The following is a 24,628-nucleotide window of genomic DNA, read 5'->3' as shown; positions in this document are numbered from 1 at the left end:
AGTGGGACTACAGTTCCGAGCTGCATATACAGTATTTCAATGCAAGGAACATTGATAGAAAGGTGGGTGAGCTTAGGGCATGGACCTGCACATGGAATTATGACACTACGGCCATCAGTGAGACTTGGTTGCAGGAGGGGCAGGACTGGCAGCTCAATGTTCTGGGGTTCTGTTTTATTAGACACAATAGAGCAGGAGGGAATAAAGGAGGATGTGTGGCAATATTAGTCAGGGAAAATGTCACAGCAGTCTTCAGACAGGACAGACTGGAGAGCTTGTCAACTGAGCCTATATGGGTGGAACTGAGGAATAAGAAAGGTATGACCATGTTAATGGAAATATATTATAGTCTACTGGGATTTAGTCCTTGGGATTTAGTGGAGCAAAATGTGGAGAGATCGCAGACTGTTGCAAGAATCATAAGGTTGTGATAGTAGGTGATTTTAACTTTCCACATATTGACGGGGACTGCCGGTTAAAAGAAGGCATAAGTTTGCACTGGCAGAGAAGGTGAAGGTGAATCTTAAGGGCTTCTGCAGATCTATTAAGAGCAAAAGAACAGCAGGGGACAAAATTGCTCCTCTAGAAGATCAGAGTGGTATTCTATGCGTGGAGCTGAAAGAGGTGGGGATATCTTAAATGGATTATTTTGCATCTGTGCTTAATTGAGAGGTGGACACACGATCTATAGAAGTGAGGTAAAGCTGCAGTGAGGTCATGGACCCTATACAGATTACAGAGGAGGAGGTGTTTGGTGTCCTGAGGCAAATTAGGATGGGTAAATCCCCAGAGCCTGACAAGGTGTTCCATCAGACCCTGTTGAGGCTAGTGCAGAAATAGCAGGGGCCCTAGCAGAGATATTTAAAACATCCTTAGCCATGGGTAAAGCGCCAGAGGATTGAAGGATAGCTAATATTGTTCCATTGTTTAAGAAAGAATCTAAAAATAAGCCAAGAAATTATAGGCCATTTAGCCTGACATCTGCACAGAGAAAGCTATTAGAAGGCATTTTAAGGGACCGGATATATAAGTACTTGGATAGACATGGACTGATTAGGGATAGTCAACATAACTTTGTGTGTGGCAAGTCATGTCTAACTAATCTTACACAGTTTTTCGAGGAAGTTACCAGGAATGTTGATGAAGGCAAGGCGGTGGATGCTGACTACATGAAAGTAAGACATTTGACAAGGTCCTGCATGGGAGCTTGGTCAAGAAATTTCAGTCATCTAGCATTCAAGATGAGGTAGTAAATTGGATTAGTCATTGGCTTTCTGGGAGAAGCCAGAGATTAGCAGTAGCTGTTTTTTCTTTGACTGGAGGCCTGTGGCTAGTGGTGTGCTACAGGGATTGGTGCTGGATCTATTGTTATTTGTCATCTAGGTGATAATATCGTAAACTGGATCAGCAAGTTTGTGGATGACACCAAGATTTGGGGTGTTGTGGACAACGAGGGTGTTGTGGACAACATCGCAGTGGGATTTGGACCAGCTGGAAAAATGGGCTGAAAGTGGCAGATACAATTTAATGTAGACAAGTGCGAAGTGTTGCACTTTGATAGGACCAATCAGGGTAGGTCTTACACAGAGAATGGTAGGGCATTGAGGAGTGTGGTAGACAGTGGGATCAGAAAATACAGATGCACAATTCTTTGAAAATGTTACAGGTAGGTAGGGTAATAAAGGGCGTTTTTGACTCATTGACCTTCATAAGGCAAAGTATCGAATATAGGAGTTGGAATGTTATGTTGAAGTTGTATAAGATGTTGGTGAGGCCTAATTTGGAGTATGGTGTGCACCTACCTACAGGAAAAATGTAAATAAGTTTGAAAGTGTGCAGAGAAAATTTACAAACATGTTGCTGGGACTTGAGGACCTGAGTTATTGGGAAAGATTTAAATTTATTCCCTAGAACGTTGAAGATTGTGGGGGGATCTGATAGAGGTATACAAAATTATGAGGAGTATAGATAGGCTAAATGCAAGCAGGCTCTTTCCACCGAGGTTGGGTGAAACTACAACCAGAGGTCATGGGTTAAGGGTGAAAGATAAAATGTTTAAGGGGGGCATGAGGGGGATCTTCTTCACTCTGAGGGTGGTGAGAGTGTAGAACGAACTGCCATTGCAAGTGTTGGATGTGGGGTTGATTTCAACATTCAAGAGAAATTTGAATAGGTACATTGATGGCAGAGATATGAAGGGTTATGGTCCATGTGCAGGCCTATGGGACTGGGCAGATTAATGGTTTGGCATGGACTAGATGGGCCATACGGCCTGTTACTGTGCTGTAGTGTTCTATGACTCTATGACTTACCCCAATATTTGGAAGAACGCCTTCATGTCACTGCTTATATGTGGTTGTAATATCTAAATTTGGATGTTAAATAGACTGCAGAAGGTAGTGCCTGTGGACAGCAAGTTTCCTCTCACTTATTGTTCAATTTTCAGTTGAGGTCACACTTCAGGATTTTGGCCAGAAAGCTACTTCAAACTTTCAAATGTTGCAATTTTAGAGAAAATCATTAACATAACAAGCATTTTAAAAAGTTGAAATGAAAAATGGTTAAAATAATAATGAAACAAGTTTTGATTCTTTTGAGTTTGCAAGAAATAAAAAATCTGTTGCCCTGAAATTTTTAACCCTCCACCTAGAAGATGGATTGTGCTTTTATTGGGAGCATTTGATACTGATGCTTCATTGGTGGCCCCACACATACAAAAAAAAACACAAAATAGGCTAACATCCTGTTAAGGGTGGCTACTCCAGAAAAAAAAATGTCAAAGCAGGACCTGCGTGATTCCTCACAGGACCTCAGTCACTCTTGCACATCTCCCAATGCATTACTTAACAGTATTCAGAGAATAGCATCAGCTCATTAAAGCATTGTGGTAGTGATCTCAACAGCAAGATCTTCAAAACAAATTCGTGAGTCTCTTTTCAGTTTTGCTTTAATCTGGTGTCAGGGCACTCTATCTAATATTCAATTGGGAGGAAATTGGGTTTGCATTAAATGTTCTATCTGTGCTCTGGGAAATTCCAAGAATTTAGATGACACTCCTTATGGTAGTGTGTGGTAACAGTAACACCCTCCTCTTCACACCTGTGGTTTTCACGATTTGGCAAATTAACTAATTGGGAAGATTGGGAGGGTAGTGAAAAGCCAAGGTGACTCCTCCTCAAGGTGTTGAGGTGGAATTATTACCAAGAGGGGAATATGTAAATAAATATCATGCAAAACGGTGTCACTGTAGTATAGTGGTTAGCACAAAGCTATTGCAGCCCGAGACATTCAGAGTTCAATCCCGGTGTCCTCTTCAAGGAGATGGTTCGTCCTCACCCTAGAATGTGTGGGATTGCTCTAGGTGCTCCAGTTTCCTCCCACATTCCAAAGACACACCGATTAGTTTGTCTTTAAGCTAGAATAAGTGGGGGAAGGGGGAGGGCAAAGGTTCATGTTGCTTGCTGCTTCTTGTGCGTGGAAAGGGGGAAGAGGGCTTTGAGGTTCTTGTGTTTTGTTTTCTGTCATTCATTCTTTAGGGGTTTTTCTTCTGTTTTAAGGATGTCTGCGGAGAGTAAGAATTTCGGGTTGTATATTGTATATTTTCCTTTATACCAAATGGAACTATTGAACTATTGATTAGTAGGTTAATTGGTTATTGTAAATTGTCCTGTGATTAGGCTAGGATTAAATCGTTGGGTTGCTGGCGGCGTGACTTATTGGGCCATATGGCCCTTTCTATGTTGTATCTCTAAATACATAAATAAATAAATATGCTGATGGAACTCAGCAGGTCAGGCAGCATCAATGCAGGGAAATGAACAGGGAAAGTTTCCGGCTGAAACCCCTCATCAGGAGTCAATGGACTTGTGCAAATGTCGATCAACCTTACTTTGACTTTTGGTTCAGTGGGTCAGGCAGCAGCTGTGTCCTGATGAAGGGTCCTGGTCCAAGGCGGCGAATGTTATTTTCCCTCCATAGGTGCTACCTAACATGCCAAGTTTCTCTAGTATTTTGTCCATGTTGCTCAAGATTTCTAGCATCTGCAGAATATCATGACTCCCTAATGATCCAGCAATATGAGAAAACGTGGTGCCTTGTTACTTTTCTTTTGTTGCTCAAAGTCTACAAATTGAATTACGTGAACCCAATTCATAAATCTAATGCAATGCAGTGATCAACTAGAATGTAATAAACCATATTAATTATCCAAAAACACAAGATATTCTGCAGGTGTTGGAAATCCAGAGTGACACACAAAATGCTGGAGAAACTCAGCAAGTCAGGCAGCATCTATGGAAATGAATAAACAATCGACTTTTCAGGCTGAGACCTTTCATTAGGACTGAAAAGGAAGAGGGAGGAAGAAACCAGAATAAGAAGGTGGGGGAGGAGAAGTCCATACTACAACAAGATAGGTGAAACCAATTGGGTGGGGGGGGGGGTCGGAATGAAGTAAGAAGCTTGGAGGTGATAGGTGGAAAAGGTAACTGGCTGGAGAAGAGTTAATCTGATAGGAGAGGAGTTTGGAGCCTGGGAGAAAGGGAAGGTGGAAGAGCATAAGGGCGAAGTGTTAGGCAAGTAAGGAGAAGGGAAAAGGTAAGGGGGCTAGAGTAGGGAATTGAAGAAGAGGGGAGCAGGGAAGGGGAAAAATTACCGGAAGTAGGAGAAATCAAGGTTCATGTGTCAGGTTGGAGGCTACCCAGTCAGAATGTGAGGTGTTGCTCCTCCAACCTGAGAGTGGCCTCGTCATGGCAGTAGAGGACGCCATGGACCTACATGTCGGAATGAGAATGGGGATTGCAGTTAAGATAGTTGGCTACCAGGAAATTCTGGTTTTTGGCAGATGGAACAAAGGTACTTCACAAAGCACTCCCCCAATCTACAACAAGTATCACCAATGTCAAGGAGGCTGCATTGGAAGCACCAGGGACAGTGGATGACACCAGCTGGTTCATAAGTGAAGTTTTGGCTCACCTGGAAGGACTATTTTGACCCTTGAATGGAGGTGAGGGAGGAGGTGAATGTATTTTTTCTATTTGCAGGGATAAATGCCAGGATGGTGATCAGTGGGGAGCGACGAATCGTTTACTTAATTAATTATTCATATTTCTTCTTGCTTCAGAGTACAAACTTTGGATATGCAAGGAAAACCTTTGGTGAAGGACATAAAAAAAATCCTGCTCAAAACAAAACAGAAGTATTCAAAACTCTAAGTTCAAAGTTCATTATCAAAGTACACATATGTCACCAAGTACTAAATTGCTATTTTTCCCCATTTATTTAACACAGTGGGCTTGAATTTGAAACATGCCCATGGAAAGCTACTTTCTGAACCCTCTGTTCTTTTTTCAAAACCCTCTATTTGTTCCACAGGTTGTAGAATTTTCCAGCATCTAGACATGACGGCTGTCTCATAATGAAAGTAATTTCCTTTGGTTTTGATTTTGAATCATACTTTCCCTTGAATTTTAACATTTCTCTCTGGGCATAGTGGTGTTGTTTGTGACTACCTACCACTGTCATTCACCACAATCCCATACTATGGCATTCCTTTAAACTTATAACAGAAATTGCTTGTTGAGAATGGATTTCTTCTCCTTCCCATGGATGAATAATTATGTTTTTTTTTATTTCTTTTGATGCATCTTTTGGGAATTAGGGATCTGAAAAATGTAGAAAATTCCTTTTAGTTTGATAATTTTCTTTGTGTTTTGCTTAACAAAGAGTCACAGGTTTTAATGAGTGAATGATTTTCTGAATCAAGCAAGAGTAGAGCTATTTGTTTTGGGGTAGGATGTAAGACTGGGACTTGGGTAGTGATAGAGAAGTGATGAAAGGGGTTTTACATACTCCAAAGACAAAATGAGGGGTGTTTAGGACCTTAGTGATGGATGATGCATGGGCTAGATGGGGAACTAAGGATCTGAAATGATTTAAGCTTCTTTTATTCAACCTTCTGATCTTCTTCCCCAAAAATGCTTCAGGACTTTGATAGCTATCACCCAATTCACCCACCCTCACATTGTAAAGCCAGATTACTCCAACTCCTATATTGTCTAGATATCATCAGTTCCAAAGTCCTAAACCATATCTCCATTCCAACATCTCCTACCCACCAAGAATTCCCAGCCTTCGACTTCTCACTTCCCACTCCCAGATTCAGTGCTAATAAGTGTGAGTCAGTGAGTGTGGGCTCTATTGGTCAGGATCGACCATGGATGTTGCACCTAGATATGCAAGCCTGGGCAATACAATATGGGGAGCAAGCTGTTGCCAATGTAGCAAACTCCCCCTCTTCATGCATCTGATGAACCCAAAGGAACGGCAGAGACTGATACAGTTTGATACGAACAGCATCACGGGAGTTGCCGGTCAGCGTTGAACTCAATGTAGTTAGGGACTCCAGTTCCGGAACTTTCCCTTGGGGTTTGCTCCTGAAGCTTGCCCCATGAGTGGATATAGCTGCAGGGCAATGGAGGTTTGCGATCAGAGTTTTGCTTCTCCTAGATGAGCTGCCAAAATGTCTGATGAGCTCCATCTGCCTGAAACGACTGGTTTTAAGGTGCCAGTTGCCCACCTTTGCCCCTTCTCCTGTCAGTAGAAATGGTTCCCCCTGGGCTTAGTAGCTAAGCCACACATGAAAGCCAGGAGCTGGACTTGGTTGTCAGAGGCTATTTGAGGCACGTGCCACTGGGAGCATTTAATAGGTAGTGGGAGATTGTCCCCATCCCCTCCCCAGATATAACAACCTTAAGGAACCAGTACTAATAGGTACTGAGACCCTCAGAATCTCTCTGTCCTGCTTCTTCTAGATTCTGGGCTTCTGTCTCCAGAGTTAATGAATTTTATATCATTTTCCAGGATCTAGAAATGATCCAAGAGATGAATTTCAATGGAAAACCCACACTGATGGATTAAATGACATCATTTAAGAGGAAATTTCTGACTAGTTAATAACCAGAAAGAAAGGAGTGATGATTGCATTTCCTTCCTCTTAGACAGTTAATAATCTGATTCAACTTTTTCTTGCACCATAGGTTTCTTCAGCTGTAGGGTTGAAGTTTAGAGTTGCGGTCAGCCTTGTCATAATTTTGATGTGGGTCAGTATGTTGTGTATACGAGCCTATTCCAGACACTTGAGCAATTAACCTAGTTGAGTACATGTTATATTAAATGTAGTCTGGGGAAAAGTACACGCTCAGGACAACAAAGACTTTTTCGGGTTTTAATTCCTTTATCGGTTTTCGATGTTTAAGTGCCAGTGGAGGGTCGTGAAACAAAACCAACAATTTACAACCAGTTCTTGCTGTTACGATCTCAGTTTAACTTCCGATTCACACCCTTGTGTACGGTCAGAATTGTGTATGCAGTATAAAAATACCAGAACTAATACCGTACAAATATAGTAGTGACAATCCTGAAGGAACACAATACAAACAACATTAGAATCCCACCCACCCTGCATCTTATACATAACAGTGAAAAATGTAAGCGAATACATCTCATCTAAGACGTACACACGTGCTGAACTTTCGAACAGAGACTAAACATTCACGTTACGCGGTTACATGCACAATCAGTCCTGATGCGATAAAGTTAGACAAAAGGTATACTTTGACACAACTTTTACAAGGTATTGCCTGGTAGTTGAATTACAGGAAGACTGACCTACTTGGGTGGTGAGGAACTTTGTCCAAGCCACGCGATCCAGCGTTGAGTCGTTCGCTCGAGAAAATCTTTCCTCACCATGCCCAGCACACTCTGGGAAGAACCTACTTCCAACACCTTACCACGTCTTCAGCAGAAAGCAAACTGGTCTCCCCACTATCCCGCGCGTATGTAATGACATCACCATCTCCCTTAAAGGCACAGACAACTATTCTAGCATTACCCGGATGGATGCCTAAGTACGCTTTTAACGATACTGAATTAGATCCGACAGTCACCCAGTTACATAAAGTTTCAAGATTGTTTAATGTTATTTCCAGTACATGAATGTAAAAGGAGAATGAAATAATCGTTACTCCGGATCCGATGCAGCACAAAATAATCCACAATAAGGTAAGAAATAGAATAACTTTAAAAAAACACAATGTATATAGTACTGTGCAAAAGTCTTAGGCACATATATATAGCTAGGGTGCCTAAGAACTTTTGCATAGTACTATAGTAGTTTTATGTATTGCACTGTACTGTTGCTGCAAAAAAAACACATTTTATGACATAAGTGAGTGATGATAAACTCTGTTGTGTCTCTGTTGTGGGAAGGGGACAGGGAGAGGGGAATCATAGTTGGGAAAAGGGGAAATGAGAGGGCAGGGAGCAGGAAGCACCAGAGAGACATACTGTAACGATTGATAAATCAATTGATTGTAATCAAATGCCCTTGTCTGGTCTCTCAGAGTTGGGTGTGTCTGCACCCACTCCACCCCACCACCCTTGGTATTCCTTCTCTGCCACCTGTCCCACACTCCTCCTGCGGCACACCACCATCCCCATTCCCAACATCCTTTGGTCCCGCCAGATCTACAAACTTGGTCTCTGCTCCACGTTGAACATAGAACGTAGAACATAGGACATAGAACAGTACAGCACAGTACAGGACCTTCGGCCCACAATGTTGTGCCGACCCTTAAACCCTGCCTCCCATATAACCTCCCACCTTACATTCCTCCATATACCTGTCTAGTAGTCTCTTAAATTTCAGTAGTGTATCTGCCTCCACCACTGACTCAGGCAGTGTATTCCACGCACCAACCACTCTCTGAGTTAGAAACCTTCCTCTAATATCCCCCTTGAACTTCTCACCCCTTACCTTAAAGCCATGTCCTCTTGTATTGAGCAGTGGTGCCCTGGGGAAGAGGCATAGGCTGTCCAACCTATCTATTCCTTTTAATATCTTGTTTACCTCTATCATATCTCCTCTCATTCTCCTTCTCTTCAGAGAGTAAAGCCCTAGCTTCCTTAATCTCTGATCATAATGCATACTCTCTAAACCAGGAAGCATTTTGGTAAATCTCCTCTGTATCCTTTCCAAAGCTTCCATATCCTTCCTATAGTGAGGCGACTAGAGCTGGACAGAGTACTCCATGTGAGAAGAAAGCTTTTGGTATGCTGGCCTTTATAAATCAGAGCACTGAGTATAGGAGTTGGGATGTAATGTTGAAATTGTACAAGGCATTGGTAAGGCCAAATCTGGAGTATTGTGTACAGTTCTGGTCACCGAATTATAGGAAAGATGTCAATAAAATTGAGAGAGTACAGAGGAGATTTACTAGAATGTTGCATGGGTTTCATCTACTAAGTTACAGAGAAAGGTTGAACAGGTTGGGTCTTTATTCTTTGGAGTGTAGAAGGTTGAGGGGGGACTTGATAGAGGTATTTAAAATTATGAGGGGGATCGATAGAGTTGACGTGGATAGGCTTTTTCCATTGAGAGTGGGGGAGATTCAAACAAGAGGACATGAGTTGAGAGTTAAAGGGCAAAAGTTTAGGGGTAACATGAGGGGAAACTTCTTTACTCAGAGAGTGGTGGCTGTGTGGAACGAGCTTCCAGCAGAAGTGGTTGAGGCAGATTCGATGTTGTCATTTAAAGTTAAATTGGATAGATATATGGACAGGAAAGGAATGGAGGGTTATGGGCTGAGTGCTGGTCGGTGGGACTAGGTGAGAGTAAAAGTTCGGCACAGACTAGAAGGGCCGAGATGGCCTGTTTCCATGCTGTTATTGTTATATGGTTATATGGTGTGGCCTAACCAGAGTTTTATACAGCTGCAGCATTACCTCACGACTCTTAAACTTTATCCCTCGACTTATGAAAGCTAACACTCCATAAGCTTTCTTAACTACCCTATCTACCTATGAGGTAACTTTCAGGGATCTGTGGACATGTACCCCCAGATCCCTCTGCTCCTCCACACTTCCAAGTATCCTGCCATTTACTTTGTACTTTCTGCCTTGGAGTTTGTCCTTCCAAATTGTACCACCTCACACTTCTCCGGGTTGAACTCCATCTGCCACTTCTCAGCCCACTTCTGCATCCTATCAGTGTCTCTCTGCAATCTTCAACAATCCTCTACACCTTCCACAACACCACCAACCTTTGTGTCATCTGAAAACTTGCCAACCCACCCTTCTACCCCCGCATCCAGATCGTTAATAAAAATCACGAAAACTAGAGGTCCTAGAACCAATTCTTGTGGGACACCACTAGTCACAACCCTCCAATCTGAATGTACTCCCTCCACCATGACCTTCTGCTGTCTGCAGGCAAGCCATTTCTGAATCCACCTATCCAAACTTTCCTGGGTCCCATGCCTTCTGACTTTCTGAATAAGCCTGCTGTGTGGAACCTTGTCAAATGCCTTACTAAAATCCATGTAGATCATATCCACTACACTATCCTTATCTATATGCCTGGTCACCTCCTCAAAGAACTCTACCAGGCTTGTTAGACACGATCTGCCCTTCACAAAGCCATGCTGACTGTTCCTGATCAGACCATGATTCTCTAAATGCCCAATCTCCAAGAATCTTTTCCAATAGCCTTCCCACCACAGACGTAAGGCTCACCGGTCTATAATTACCCGGATTATCCCTACTACCTTTTTTTGAACAAGGGGACAACATTCGCCTCCCTCCAATCCTCCGGTACCATTCCCGTGGAAAACAAGGACATAAAGATCCTATCCAGAGGCTCAGCAATCTCGTTCCTCACCTCGTGGAGCAGCCTGGGGAATATTCCATCAGGCCCCGTGAACTTATCCGTCCTAATGTATTTTAACAACTCCAACAACTCCTCTCCCTTAATATCAACATGCTCCAGAACATCAACCTCACTCATATTGTCCTCACCGTCATCAAGTTCCCTCTCATTGATGAATACCGAAGAGAAGTATTCATTGAGGACCTCGTTCACTTCCACAGCCTCCAGGCACATCTTCCCAGCTTTATCTCTAATCGGTCCTATCTTCACTCCTGTCATCCTTTTGTTCTTCACATAATTGAAGAATGCCTTGGTGTTTTCCTTTACCCTACTCACCAAAGCCTTCTCATGCCCCCTTCTTGCTCTTCTCAGCCCCTTCTTAAGCTCTTTTCTTGCTTCCCTATATTCTTCAATAGACCCATCTGATCCTTGCTTCCTAAACCTCATATATGCTGCCTTCTTCCACCTGACAAGTTCTCCACCTCACTTGTCACCCATGGTTCCTTCGCCCTACCATTCTTTATCTTCCTCACCGGGACAAATTTATCCTTAACATCCTGCAAGAGATCCCTTAACATCGACCACATGTCCATAGTACATTTCCCTGCAAAAACATCATCCCAATTCACACCGGCAAGCTCTAGCCTTTTAGCCTCATAATTTGCCCTTCCCCAATTAAAAATGTTCCTGTCCTCCTTGATTCTATCCTCTTCCATGATAATGTTAAAGGCCAGGGAGCAATGGTCACTGTCCCCCAGAAGCTCACCCACTGAGAGATCTGTGACCTGACCCGGTTCATTACCTAGTACTAGACCTAGTATGGCATTCCCCCCAGTCAGCCTGTCAACATACTGTGACAGGAATCCGACCCGGACACACTTAACAAACTCTGCCCCGTCTAAACCATTGGAACTAATCGGGTGCCAATCAATATTAGGGAAGTTAAATTCACCCATGATAACAACCCTGTTATTTTTGCACCTTTTCAAAATCTGCCTCCCAATCTGCTCCTAGGTATCTCTGCTGCTACCGGGGGCCAATAGAATACTTCCAATAGAGTAACTGCTCCCTTCCTGTTCCTGACTTCTACCCATATTGACTCAAAAAAGGATCCTGCTTCATTACCCACCCTTTCTGTAGCTGTAATAGTATCCCTGACCAGTAATGCCACCCCTCCTCCCCTCCCCCCCAATCCCTTTTAAAGCACTGAAATCCACGAATATTAAGAATCCATTCCTGCCCTGGTGCCAGCCAAGTCTCTGTAATGGCCACTACATCATAATTCCATGTATGTATCCAAGCTCTCAGTTCATCATCTTTGTTGCTGATGCTTCTTGCATTGAAGTACATGCACTTTAGCCCTTCTACCTTACTACCTTTACACCCTTTATTCTGTTTCTCTTTCCTCAAAGCCTCTTTACATGTTAGATCTGGCTTTACTCCATGCACTATACTTGCAGTTCCTACATGACCTTTATCCTCCTCCACCTCACTATCTGCTCTAACACTCTGGTTCCCCTTCCCCTGTAAATCTAGTTTAAACCCCCCAGAGCAGCACTAGCAAACCTTCCCGCAAGGATGTTAGTCCCCCTCCAGTTCAGATACAACCCGTCCCATTAGAACAGGTCTCATCTTCCCTGGAACAAGGCCCAATTGTCCAGAAACATGAAGCCTTCCCTCCTGCACCAACTCCTTAGCCACGTATTTAGCTGAATTATCTTCCTATTTCTAACCTCACTAGCACGTGGCATGGATAGCAATCCTGAGATTGCAACCCTGGAGGTCCTGTCCTTCAACTTTGCACCTAACTCCCTAAATTCTCTTTGCAGGACCTCCTCCTTCTTCCTATCCACGTCATTGCTCCCTACATGGATCATGACATCTGGCTGCTCACCCTCCCTCTTGAGAATACTGAGAACTCGATCCGAGATATCGCGGACCATGGCACCAGGGAGGCAACAAACCATCCGGGATTCACGATCTCTTCCACAGAACCTCTTATCTGTCCCCCTAACATTCGAATCCCCTATCACTGCTGCTCTCCTCTTTTTCCTCCTTCCCTTCTGATCTGAGGGTCCAGTCTCGGTGCCAGAGACGCAACCACTGCAACTTGTCCCTAGCAGGTCGTCCCCACCAACAGTATCTAAAACAGTATACTCATTATTGACAAATACAATACTGTACAATGATCTTAGGCCCCCTAACTACAGTATATATATGTGCCTAAGACTTTTGCATAGCACTGTATGACCACATAAGATAGATTATACACATAGATTGATTGTATGCTAGGTTCAGGGCTCCCTGTACATCAGGTAACTGACAAAAAATGATAACGTGGTGGTGTGGCGCGCGCTGAATTGAAACAGAGAAGGTATGCTGCCAGAGGAGCTATATTAAATCAAGGGTTTACTCACTGTAGATGCAATGTGCTAGAATTGCCTGTAGACATGATATGCTGCAGGACTGCACGTGCCAGAACCTAGAGCATTAACCAGAGGAACTCGCTTTTATCACATTGCAGTAGAATTGTCTTTTTATTCTATTTGTGTTCTTTCATGTAAAACTTGTGTTTAATTTGTTTCTCTTCTGGATACTGCTTATATGATGCTATGCGGACACAGCTCAGCACATTGTGGAAACCAGACTCCCCTCTATAAACTCTGTCTATACCTCTCACTGCCACAGTTAACAAAGACCTCACCCACCCTAAACATTCCCTCTTCTCTCCTACAAAAGCCCAATAGCATGTCCCACCAGTCTCAAGGACAGCTTCTACTCCACTGTAATAAGACTATTAAATGGTTTCCTGGTACGATAAGATGGTCTCTTGACCTCACAATCTATCTCGTTATGATCTTGCACTTTCTCTGTAGCTGTTACAATGTATTCAGTATTGTTGCTGTTATACCTTGTTCAACCTCAATGCATTGTGTAAAATTTGATCTGGACAAGAAGGTGTAAGACACTCCTTCCCTCCGCTAACCTGCAGGTGACCCTTGGGCAAGGAGTGGCACCTGCCTAACCCACCCTCCACTGATCAGGGTCAGTTGCTAGATGGTCATACAAGCAGTTTGTGCACATCACAAATTCTGGCTATGCAACCACTGACGGCAGGCAATCAGTCTCTGAAGAGTATTGATAATGGCTTGGGTCACCTGTCTTGTAAAGACACTGCCCAGAAGGTGACAATGGCAAACCAGTTCTGTAGAAAAATTTTAGGAACAATCATGGTCACAGAGACCATGATCACGCATATCATAGACACGGCACATGGTGATGATGATGAATCAAGACAATCTATTAATATAGCTGTAATAAACCAATCCCAAAAGGCTATGTGCCTATTATGCTGCTACAAGAAAGATTTTCATTACACCTATGCATACACGTACCTTTGGCTCTGGCTTTAGACTCAGTGAGTCAGGCAGCTCCTGTGGAGGTAAAGGGACAGTCGACAGTGCGGGTAGAAACACTGCATTAGGACAGAGAGGGTAAACTGGAAATAATCAATATAATGAGGTGATCAGATGGGTTGGAACCAGATGAGTAGAGATATGATAGGCCAAATGAGTCCGGGGGGTGGGGGGGGGGGTTGGGAGTGGGGAGTCATAGGCATGTAGAGACAGAGACTGGAAAGTAATAAGTGAAGACAAGAAAGGGTTGCAGATTCTGGAATCTGAGAGGTAAGGAAGGTAATTAGCGTGTCCTGATAAGGGAGGATGATGGGAAGGTGGAAAGACTAGGGAAGGGGATAGGAAACCCAGTGGGTTATACATGCAGATGGGAGCAGATAAATTGAAAACAGGTAACTAGGTAAATGCAGAATACACAGTACAGTGTTAAAGTCTTAGACACTAATATATAGAACTAGGATGCCTAAGACTTTTACACACTTCTGTATTAGTCAACATGGAGCAGAAAGCAAGTTTGTAAATCTGGTGGGAGCAAAAGGCGTTGGAATGATGAGGGTGGAGTGCAGCAGTAGGGGCGTAGGACAGGTGACAGAGAAGGAGTGCCTGGGGCAGAGGGTGGGGGGTACGGGTGCTGGCACACCCAACCCTGAGACCCCAGGCAAGGTCATTTGATTTCAAACAATTAGTTTATTGATCATTGCAGAATGTCTCTCTGGCGCTTCCTGCTCCCTCCCGCCTCCCGTCTCCTTTTCCAACCATGATTCCTACTCTTAGTCCACGATAGAGACCCATATCAGAATCACATATGTCATGAATTCTTTTTTGCAGCAGTACAGTGCAATTGCATAAAATTATGACAGTACTGTGTAGAAGTCTTAGGCGCCTAGCTATATATATGTGCCTAGGAGTTCTTGCACAGTGCTGTGCTGTTGTCTACAGAGAAAGGGTAGCACAGGTAGAGAGATAAAGACCAAGAAAAGGTAGAATGAAATTTCAAGTGTTCATTCTCTGGTGTGTGAGAAGAGTTTGATAAAAGTGAAATAGACATTGTCCTTGAGTTTGGTAGTGCATGTTCTCAGGCTTTTCATATTTCCCCAGTTTAACCACACCACAATTGGTAGTTGTGACCTTAGCTGTTACCATCTTAAGTTCCCTAAGCTTTTCCACCTACTTCTCTTTCAAGACCGTCTTTAAGATATACTTCAAATTAAGCCTCTAAGGGTACTTTTGAAACAGTACTGTTGGACGACCTTTAAATGGCAACCACCCCATAAGTTTTCCCCACCCACACAAAAGAAAACGTACAAGGTCCAGAATCACTGCCTGTGTTGAGGAACAGATTTCACAGGGTCATTTCTGTCAAGATGTTCCTTACAGAAGTGCCTTTCATTTCTTAAGGCCTAATATTTATCCAATTATCTCTTTTAGAGTCTTGCTGTCAAAGTTTGTCTGATAAAGTCCAGTGAAACTCATGGAAAGATTTCACATGATTAAACCTAATTATACGTTGTTGCCAGGTTCATCCACCTTGACAGAATCAAATGTTTGAATATCCCTGAAAGTGCTGTGCAATAATTCTAAACAATTAGCAAATGTTCAGCCTAGCATTGAAGGGTTAAGTGGAAATGTGAGCAAAGAAGTGAAAATATCAAGGGGTTCACTGAGCAAATGTGGCTTTCAATTTCAATCACTGAGACCAAAGGTGTGGTTTTGCTTGATCAATATTGCAGATAAACCTTCAGCTGAAACAAAAAAAACTTCTATCTGTAAATCTTCATAGCATAATCAAAGGGCAGTGGTATGCAACGGACTCGTGGTGTAACTGGTAGGAGATTTATGCTCCTGAGAAAGTGAAACTAAACAAGATGAAACAAAAAGTTTGGATATTTGTTTAATTGCTCAATGTTCTCTTTTCATCTTAATCTTATCACAGAGATTGGGTATAGTTCAGTGACCAGCTACAGTCCCATAATCTCTTGAAACAGTATCATTGGATGACCTTTAAGTGGTAACCACCGCATAAATTCTCCCCACCCACACAAAAGACAATGTGCAAAGTCCAGAATCACTGCCTGTGTTCAGGAACTGATATCACAGATCATTCAGTCAAGTTGTCCCTCACGGAAGTGCCTTTCATTTCTTAAGGCCTAATAAACTACAGTAAATCCAGCAGGGCCTACATTGTATTGACTGAGCCTGTTACAAGTCTTGACCCAGGATTTGAGGATAATATCTTCCTAACTAAACACAGATGAATCCATTCATTCCAATATCACACAAAGAGATAAATCTGCATATTGTATTGTGGTGAGGCGTATCAAACTCAAAATGCTGGAGGAACTCAGCAGGTCAGGCAGCATCATGGAGGGGAACAAACAGTCGACATTTCAGGCTGAGACCCCTCATCATTGTAATATGGAACAGCAACTCATATGCAAACATGGAGCTGTAACCTTTTTCTAAGGAAAAGCAAAACAAGTCTTTAAATAAACTTGTAGATGCTTGGACATTATCCCAGAAAATATAATATAAACAACAGAATTTATTTTTTACTAACTCTGCTGCCAGCATTCTTTTTAATTATGATATAAATGCACAGAGGAAATGATAAATTAGAATAATTTTATAATTGCTGCGCATGCTTTCATTAAAGCATTAATGCCGAAAGTTCCACCATGCCCTGGAGTTTTCTTTCATTGAGAGCACCATGAAACGCTGAATGGTGCCGAGCAACAGTTATAACCCATTGGATGCAGACCTTTATGCTCCATTAGAAGATAAAAATATACTATTTTTCTGTGGGAAACTGGTGTGTGAGTTATTTGTGTAGACCACTGCTGGTGCATTTTGAAAGTAGCATGGTCAATGTGGTGTTAAGAAGTGAAAATGAGAGGGTAAGTGGAATGTATTTCCACAGTCAGCATTAAGAATGCAGATCAGAGCTTCACATATTGTAATTGGGCATCTGTATATCCCATTCACAGTGACACCCTGATGGGGGATAGCCTAACAGAAAGGCCTTTTTCAGACTCCATGGGGCTCTTGATTCCATATTATAGACTGGAGACTCTCCATCCCGAACAAAACCTGTATTATCTTAGTCATTATCAATACATTTTATTAAGAAAGAATGAATTAGCATTTATAAAGCACCTTTCACAACCTTAGGATGTCCCAAGTACTTTGCAGCCAATTAAGTATTTATGAAGCGTAGACAGTATTTGTAACAGAGGGAGCACAGCTGGAAGTATACAGTGTTCCCACAAACAGCAATGTGATACTGGCTAAATAATGATATTGGGAAATAAATATTAGTTAGGACAATGAGAAGCACTCTCCTGTTCAAAATACCGCCAGGAGATTATACATATTTATATGAGAAGGCAGCTAGACATTGGTTGAATGTCTCAACAAATAGATATGGTCTCCAAGGGTACAGCACCCCTGCAGTACTGCATTGCATTCAACCTAGAATTTACACACCTACTTGGGAACTTGAATTTAAGGCTCTTTAAACAAAAGTGATCTCTGGGTGGCGGGATGGAGATGCAACTCTACCAAAGGTGGCTCCCTCCGCTAGCCTGCAGATCACCCTTGGGCAAAGTGCAGCTCAAGGGCGACCGGCTTCCTGCTTAGCCTCCCCTCCCCCCACACACATACTCAAAACAGGGTCACGTGAAGCCACGGGAGCAGGTGGTGGATGGTCGTATGAGTAGCTGGTGCATATCTGACGTCGTGGTTATGCAGCCACGGACGCCAGGCAGACCATCTCCGAGTAGTATTGATTAGATTAGATTATGAGGACACGCAGTCCTCTTTTATTGTCATTTAGTAATGCATGCATTAGGAAATGATACAATGTTTCTCCAGAATGATATCACAGAAACACATGACAAACCGACTAGAAAAACTGACAAAAAAAACACATAATTATAACATATAGTTACAACAGTGCAAAGCAATACCGTAATTTGATAAAGAACAGACCATGGCACGGTAAAAAGTCTCAAAGTCTCTCAAAAGTCCCATTATCTCACGCAGACGGTGAACCTCCAGCACCGCAAACTTGCTGATGAAGCATCCGACCACAGTCTGACTCCAAGTCCGTCCGAAAACTCCAACCAGCTCTCCGACACCAAGCACCATCTCAGCCGAGCGCTTCGACCCCGACCCCGACCCCGGCAACAGGCAATAGGCAAAGCCGAGGATTCGGGGCCTTCCCCTCCGGAGATTCTCGATCGCACAGTAGCAGCGGCAGCGAAGTGGGCATTTCAGAAGTTTCTCCAGATGTTCCTCCGTGCTTCTCACATCTGTCTCCATCAAATCAGGATTGTACACGGCACCCTATGATAGTGGTTGGGATGACCGATCTCGTAAAGACACTGCCCAGAAGAAACCGATGGCAAACCGCTTCTGTAGAAAAATTTGCCTTTCATTTCTTAAGGCCCAATATTTATCCAAATATCACACATCAAAGTTGCTGGTGAACGCAGCAGCCCAAGCAGCATCTGTAGGAAGAGGTGCAGTCGACGTTTCAGGCCGAGACCCTTCGTCAGGACTAACTGAAGGAAGAGTGAATAAGGGCTTACTCACTCTTCCTTCAGTTAGTCCTGACGAAGGGTCTCGGCCTGAAACGTCGACTGCACCTCTTCCTACAGATGCTGCTTGGCCTGCTGCGTTCACCAGCAACTTTGATGTGTGTTGCTTGAATTTCCAGCATCTGCAGAATTCCTGTTGTTTGCATTTATCCAAATATCCCTTTTAGAGTCTTGATGTCAAATTCTGTCTGATAAAATTCGCCTGTGTCATATGACATAGCACATATTGGTGATGATGATACCAAGTTATGACTGACACATGCGATCCCGCAAATGCTGGAATTCTTGAGCAACACACAGAAAATACTGGAGGAACTCAACACTTCAGGCAGCATCTATGGAGGGAAATAAACAGCTAACGCTTCAGGTCTCGTTCTCAAACATTGACTGTTCATTTCCCTCCATAGATGTGTTCCTCCAGCATTTTGTGTGTGTTGATCATGACTGATGTCTGAACTTGTTCTTAATAATCTAAAGTAACTATAGGCAACCCACACTATTAGAGTATAATTATTAGCATAATCTCTCTAGGCTGTTCTCCAAAACATACAACTAAGCTATTCAATGAGATGACCCTAAAAGTGTCCTTTATCCTGGCTCTATTGCCACCTTGTCAGAGAGTTGTACAAACAACCTCTAAGACCAGAAACTGTCTGGGACAACTGCACATTCCGCTTTCTCTCCTGACATCTACACATCACATCACCGTGAGTGCATTTGCACTGGGGAACTCACCACATGAATTAGAATCAGAATCAGGTTTACTATACTGGCATATGTCATGAAATTTGCTGATTTTGCAGCAGCAGTGCAATGAAATACGTAATAATAGAGTAAAATACTGTGAAGTACAGTGAGTATATATATTAAATAGTTAAATTAAATAAGTCATGCAAAAACAGAAATAAAAATGTAGTGCGGAGGTGTTCATGGGTTCAATGTCCATTCAGAAATCATATGGCAGAGGGGAAAAAGCCTGTTCCTAAATCGTTGAATGTGTGTCTTCAAGCTTCTGTACCTCCTTCCTGATGGTAGCAATGATGACCTGGGTGATGGGAGTCCTTAATGATGGACGCCGCCTTTTTGAGGCATCGCTCCTTGAAGATGTCCTGGATGTTGCGGAGGCTGGTGCTCACGATGGAGCTGAGGTAGAACAAGCCAAGTCTGGAATGCCAGGATATTGCAGAGCCTGCAATCGCTAGTGATCTCAAGATACACCATCAGGTATGACACTCATGTATAACAAACATCCCAATGATCAAATTCAAGCTGTATTTTTTCCAGAATATTCCTACAATTATTTAACCTATTGACCTCCCTCCAAACGATAGACTGCACAATATCTGTATTAATGTCCATTTCACCAGCCAAGCTTCATCACCCTTTGTCCTCTGTGTATTACTGCCCAGCAATCAACAATTACACATTCTTCACTCTGTGATCCTTACCCTCAATGAACACAGACACTGTCATTACCCTTGAATCTCATGACCAGAGATGACAGTTTGACATCCCTGTTTATGTAGCAATGTCAAAGACAGTGCCCGCTAATGAGTTGCATGGCATAAAAGCTTGTTAGTTACAATGCAGAGGCTGGGTGCAAGGGCAAGAGGGGTTAATGTGTCTTTTCTGATCCTGTCTTCCAGAATGCTAAATGCGTTTGCTCCAATTAGGACTGAGGCTATTGATTAAGTTAATGCACAGTCCTGTATATGAAGAAAGCTGTAACCCACACAGAGACAACATTAACATTTTAGAAAGGAACATGGCAATGATTTTTAAATGCTCTTTGTTTTCTCCATGAGACTAGTTTGTATTATGTTACTGTCTGGGATTGAAAATGGCAGTGACCATGAGTTTAACATACAATAAATGCATAGATCAATGCACATTTAAATATTACAGAAGAAACAGAGTATGCCAAAATTGTGAGATGTGAACATGTTGCTGTTACAGAGCGGGCTGGGTCCTGCGATGAAATACAAGTTCACTACTCTCTCACATTCACAGCTGAATTGTTTTGCCAGACTCCGTGTGAACAAGTCAGATCCCTAGATATTCCTTACAAATTATGGCTTATCATTTATTTTTAAATTTATTGCTGGCAAGGCCGTAATTCATTGGCCGTCCATCATTACCTCATTCGATACAAGCGATTGGCTTGCCAAGGAACTTCAGAGTGCAGTTAAGCACATTGAGAAACGGGCCTGAAGTCCCCAACAACAGTCTCGAAGAACTACCTGCCTTTAACGTATAACAATGACAAGACAGGGTAAAACGTCCCACAGGAATGCTGTGCCTACATTATCTGCCAAAAATTACTACCACGCCACTGAAAAAGACATCAGCTTAACTGAACAAAAGCTTGACCGAGGAGCCAGACTGAAGTGAGTGAGTCTCGAGGTAGAGGCCCAAATGTTGAAGCCCCTGGGTCAACTTGTCTGGAGGTCAGAGGCCTGATTGAGGATGAAAGATTAGCTTTACTTGTCACCTGTACATTGAATACAGTAAAATGCATCGTTTTGCATCAACGACCAAGACAGTCCGAGGATGTACTGCGGCAGCTGACTAGTATCACCATACTTCCTGTGTCGAGGTATCGTGCGCACAACTTACTAAACCTAACCCGTGCATCTTTGGATTGTGGAAGGCAACCAGAGTGCCTCGAGAAAACCCACGCAGTTACGGGGAAAATGTACCCATACCTTATAGGCAAGTGACAGGAACTGAAACCCGACCGCCGATCGCTGGCATATAAAGCATGGCACAAACTGCTGCACGACCCTGCCACGATGCCCGCGAGTCTGGGTCAGGGACTGGAAGTTGGAGGCCTGATCTCTGCGAGCCTGTGGGGCCAAGGACCAGAAGTCCAGAGGTAGCCTGTCCTGGGACTGGATGTCCATCTGTACATGTGAGCGGGTGGGTGGGAAAGGTTCCCGTTTTGCTGCTGTTGTCTTGTTTTCTTTTGTTCTTGTTGCTGTTGAAGTTTGTGTTGTTCTGGTAAACGTTGTGAGCATGCAATCCTAGCGCCGGAATGTCTGCTGACACTTGTGGGCTGCCGCCAGCACACCCTTAGGTTGTGCTGGTCATGAACACGTTTCACTGTATATTTCGATGAACACATGATCAATACATCTGAATCTGATATAAAGGTTCGAAGGAGAGTGTGGAGAGATTTAAGGAGAGAATTCCAGCATTTATATTGCGGACATTGACTGCACAGCTGGCATTTATTTACCAATGGGAAAGGCAGATGCTCACAAGGCCAGATTTCAAGGAGTAGCAGAGATCTCAGATAACCTTTGGAACAGAGATGATTATAATTGTGGTCCAGATTTAGTAAATCAGATGGATTTCCTGCCATGGAAACGCTGGTGATTCAATCTGAGTTTTTTTTAGATAATCTGGCTGTCTCATGATTTAATTTACAGATTTTAAAAATTGAGTGTATATTATCAAATGGCCATAATTTGAGTTGGAATTATTTTCTCTCGTGTTATCATTTGATTTCACTGAATTCATCCACCATCAGAGATCCCCAACACCAAGTCCATGCTTCTCACTGCTGCCACCAGATAGGAGGTATAAGGGCTTCAGGATTCGCACCACCAGGTTCAGGAACAGTTACTACCCCTCAACCACCGGGCTCTTGAATAAAAGGGGATAACTACACTCACTTAAAATGTTCCCGCAACCAATGATCTTACTTTAAGGACTCTTATCTCATTATCTCACGTTCTCATTATATATTGCTATTTATTTATATTTGCATTTGCACAGTTTGTTGTCTTCTTCACTCTGGTTGATCTTTCATTGATCCTGTAGAGTTACTATTCCATAGATTTGCTGAGCATTCCAGTCAAGATGGTGCCTACGTACAATGATCCTTCGGTCAACATCTTCTGCATGGATTAAGAAACCAAATATTTCACTTCTTTTTTATGCCTTGTATGTTTGTTTCTAGTCTTGAGTGTGATTCTGGAACTGTTGGAGCCTGTGATTTGCTGTTTGGAGATCGTTTGGGGGTTCCAGCGCTCTGCATTCTTCGAGAGGATTCTGGGAGGCAGAGACAGTGTGAGTGAACTGCAAGGCGGGCAGTGTACGCAGACCTTTTAGGGGGCAAGCTACAGAATGGGATGCAAGCCGATGTTTGACTCCATTTCATTGATTAATGCTTTCAATATGCTCCGATTAAAGCAACAAGGGAGATTAAAGCTTTGAGGCAAGTATGGAGGATGAGCGCAGGGGCTGCCTGTCTTTTGATCGCCCTGTACCAGAGAGGAAAGAGCCTGCTGTTCTGCCCAGAGAGTGTTGCCCAGTTTTTCTGTGTTTTGGATGTGGACTTGGACTATAGACTATTTTTTCAGTCTTATAGTTTTTTATTATATATTCTGTGTTTCTCACCTAATGTTTCTCTTTTTTGTGTGGGGAGGGGGATTTGGGGGTTGATGTGCCTATTCCATTTTTGTTCTTTTTGTTTGCATGGGGGGGAGGAATTTGGGGGTTGATGATAGTGCTGCCTTTCTTTTCGTTCTTGGTTTCATGCCTACCCAGAGAAGAAGAATTTCAGAGTTGTATACTTTGATAATAAATGAAGCTTTGAACAAGAAAGAGAATCTCAGGGTTGTATATGGTGACAGAAATGTATTTTGATAATAAAATTTACTTTGAACTTTGAATTATGATACTAGGGTAGATATCAGAAATGGAGAGTGCACTTGGGTGATACTGTTAAAGTCTCCTCTGTTCATAATCATGAGTTTGAGCTAATGAACTCCATGGCACTTAACAGGCATTTCTCTTTCTTTGCCAACCCACTGGGAAGAGTGGAAGAGCCACGTATATTGAAAGAAGAAAACCAAACTATTGTAAATAAAATAAACATTGGAAATCTGAAATAAGATAAAAACATACAGGAAACACTCAGCAGGTCAGGCAGCATCTGTGGATAGAGAAATGGATGTAATGCTTCAGATAGAAAACTATTCATCAAATCTGATGGTACTTTGATCTGAATAATTAATGTTTTCTTTCTCCATAGATGATGCTTACTGACCTGCTGATAGTTTGCAAAAATAAATTGCCGACTATCTGGTGATAAATTTACAATTTTAACCACAAGCTGAAAGCCCAGTGCCAGATTGAAAAGGTCAGGATATCGGGGCTGGACGAGGGGAATGGGCCAGTTTTCAGCTTGCTACTCCAGGAGGTTAATGCATCTCTGTGCTGAACTGAGGCTGTGAATTACAACGAACAGACTCCTGGACTGGCTTCATGGCAATGGACTCACCTTCATAAACTTCAGCTCAGAATATTATTTGCTTACTTTTGTGGTTTGCATGTTTTCTTTTCTCTCTGCACATTGGGTATTTGACGGTCTTATTTTTTAATTGGTTCTATTGGGTTTCTTTGTTAAGTGCCTGCCTAGGAGACAAATCGTAAGGTTGCAAGATGTTTGGAGAAGATGGTGTTAATGCCAGAGTGTTTTATTTTTCTCTTCATGGTGTAAGCATAAATGTCAGAGTTTAGTAGTTTCATCCGCTGTGGTTTGATAAATCATTTTAGAGCTTAATTAGAAGGAAATCACATTTATTTTGATCTGGAAACACAAAGGGCACAGACCAGGTAAGATTTCCTTCCTTAGAAAAATTCAAGTGAATCAGAATTATTTTATTATGCTTGGATAGATACACGAACACAATGGTTTACTTCACTCAACTTCATTTATCCCATCATTGAAGTGTTCCCATACCCAACGGATTCACTTCCAAGGACTCTTCATCTCATGTACTCGATATTTTTTGCTTATTTGTTTGTTATTATAGTTTCTTTTTTTTAGTATTTGCACAGCACAGTTTGTTGTCTTTTGCACATGGGTTGAACACCCAAGATGGGTTGTCTTTCAATCT

This window comes from Mobula birostris, chromosome 11, assembly GCF_030028105.1.
Source record: "Mobula birostris isolate sMobBir1 chromosome 11, sMobBir1.hap1, whole genome shotgun sequence".
Lineage (NCBI taxonomy): Eukaryota > Metazoa > Chordata > Chondrichthyes > Myliobatiformes > Myliobatidae > Mobula > Mobula birostris.
Note: the sequence above shows the minus strand (reverse complement) of the source record.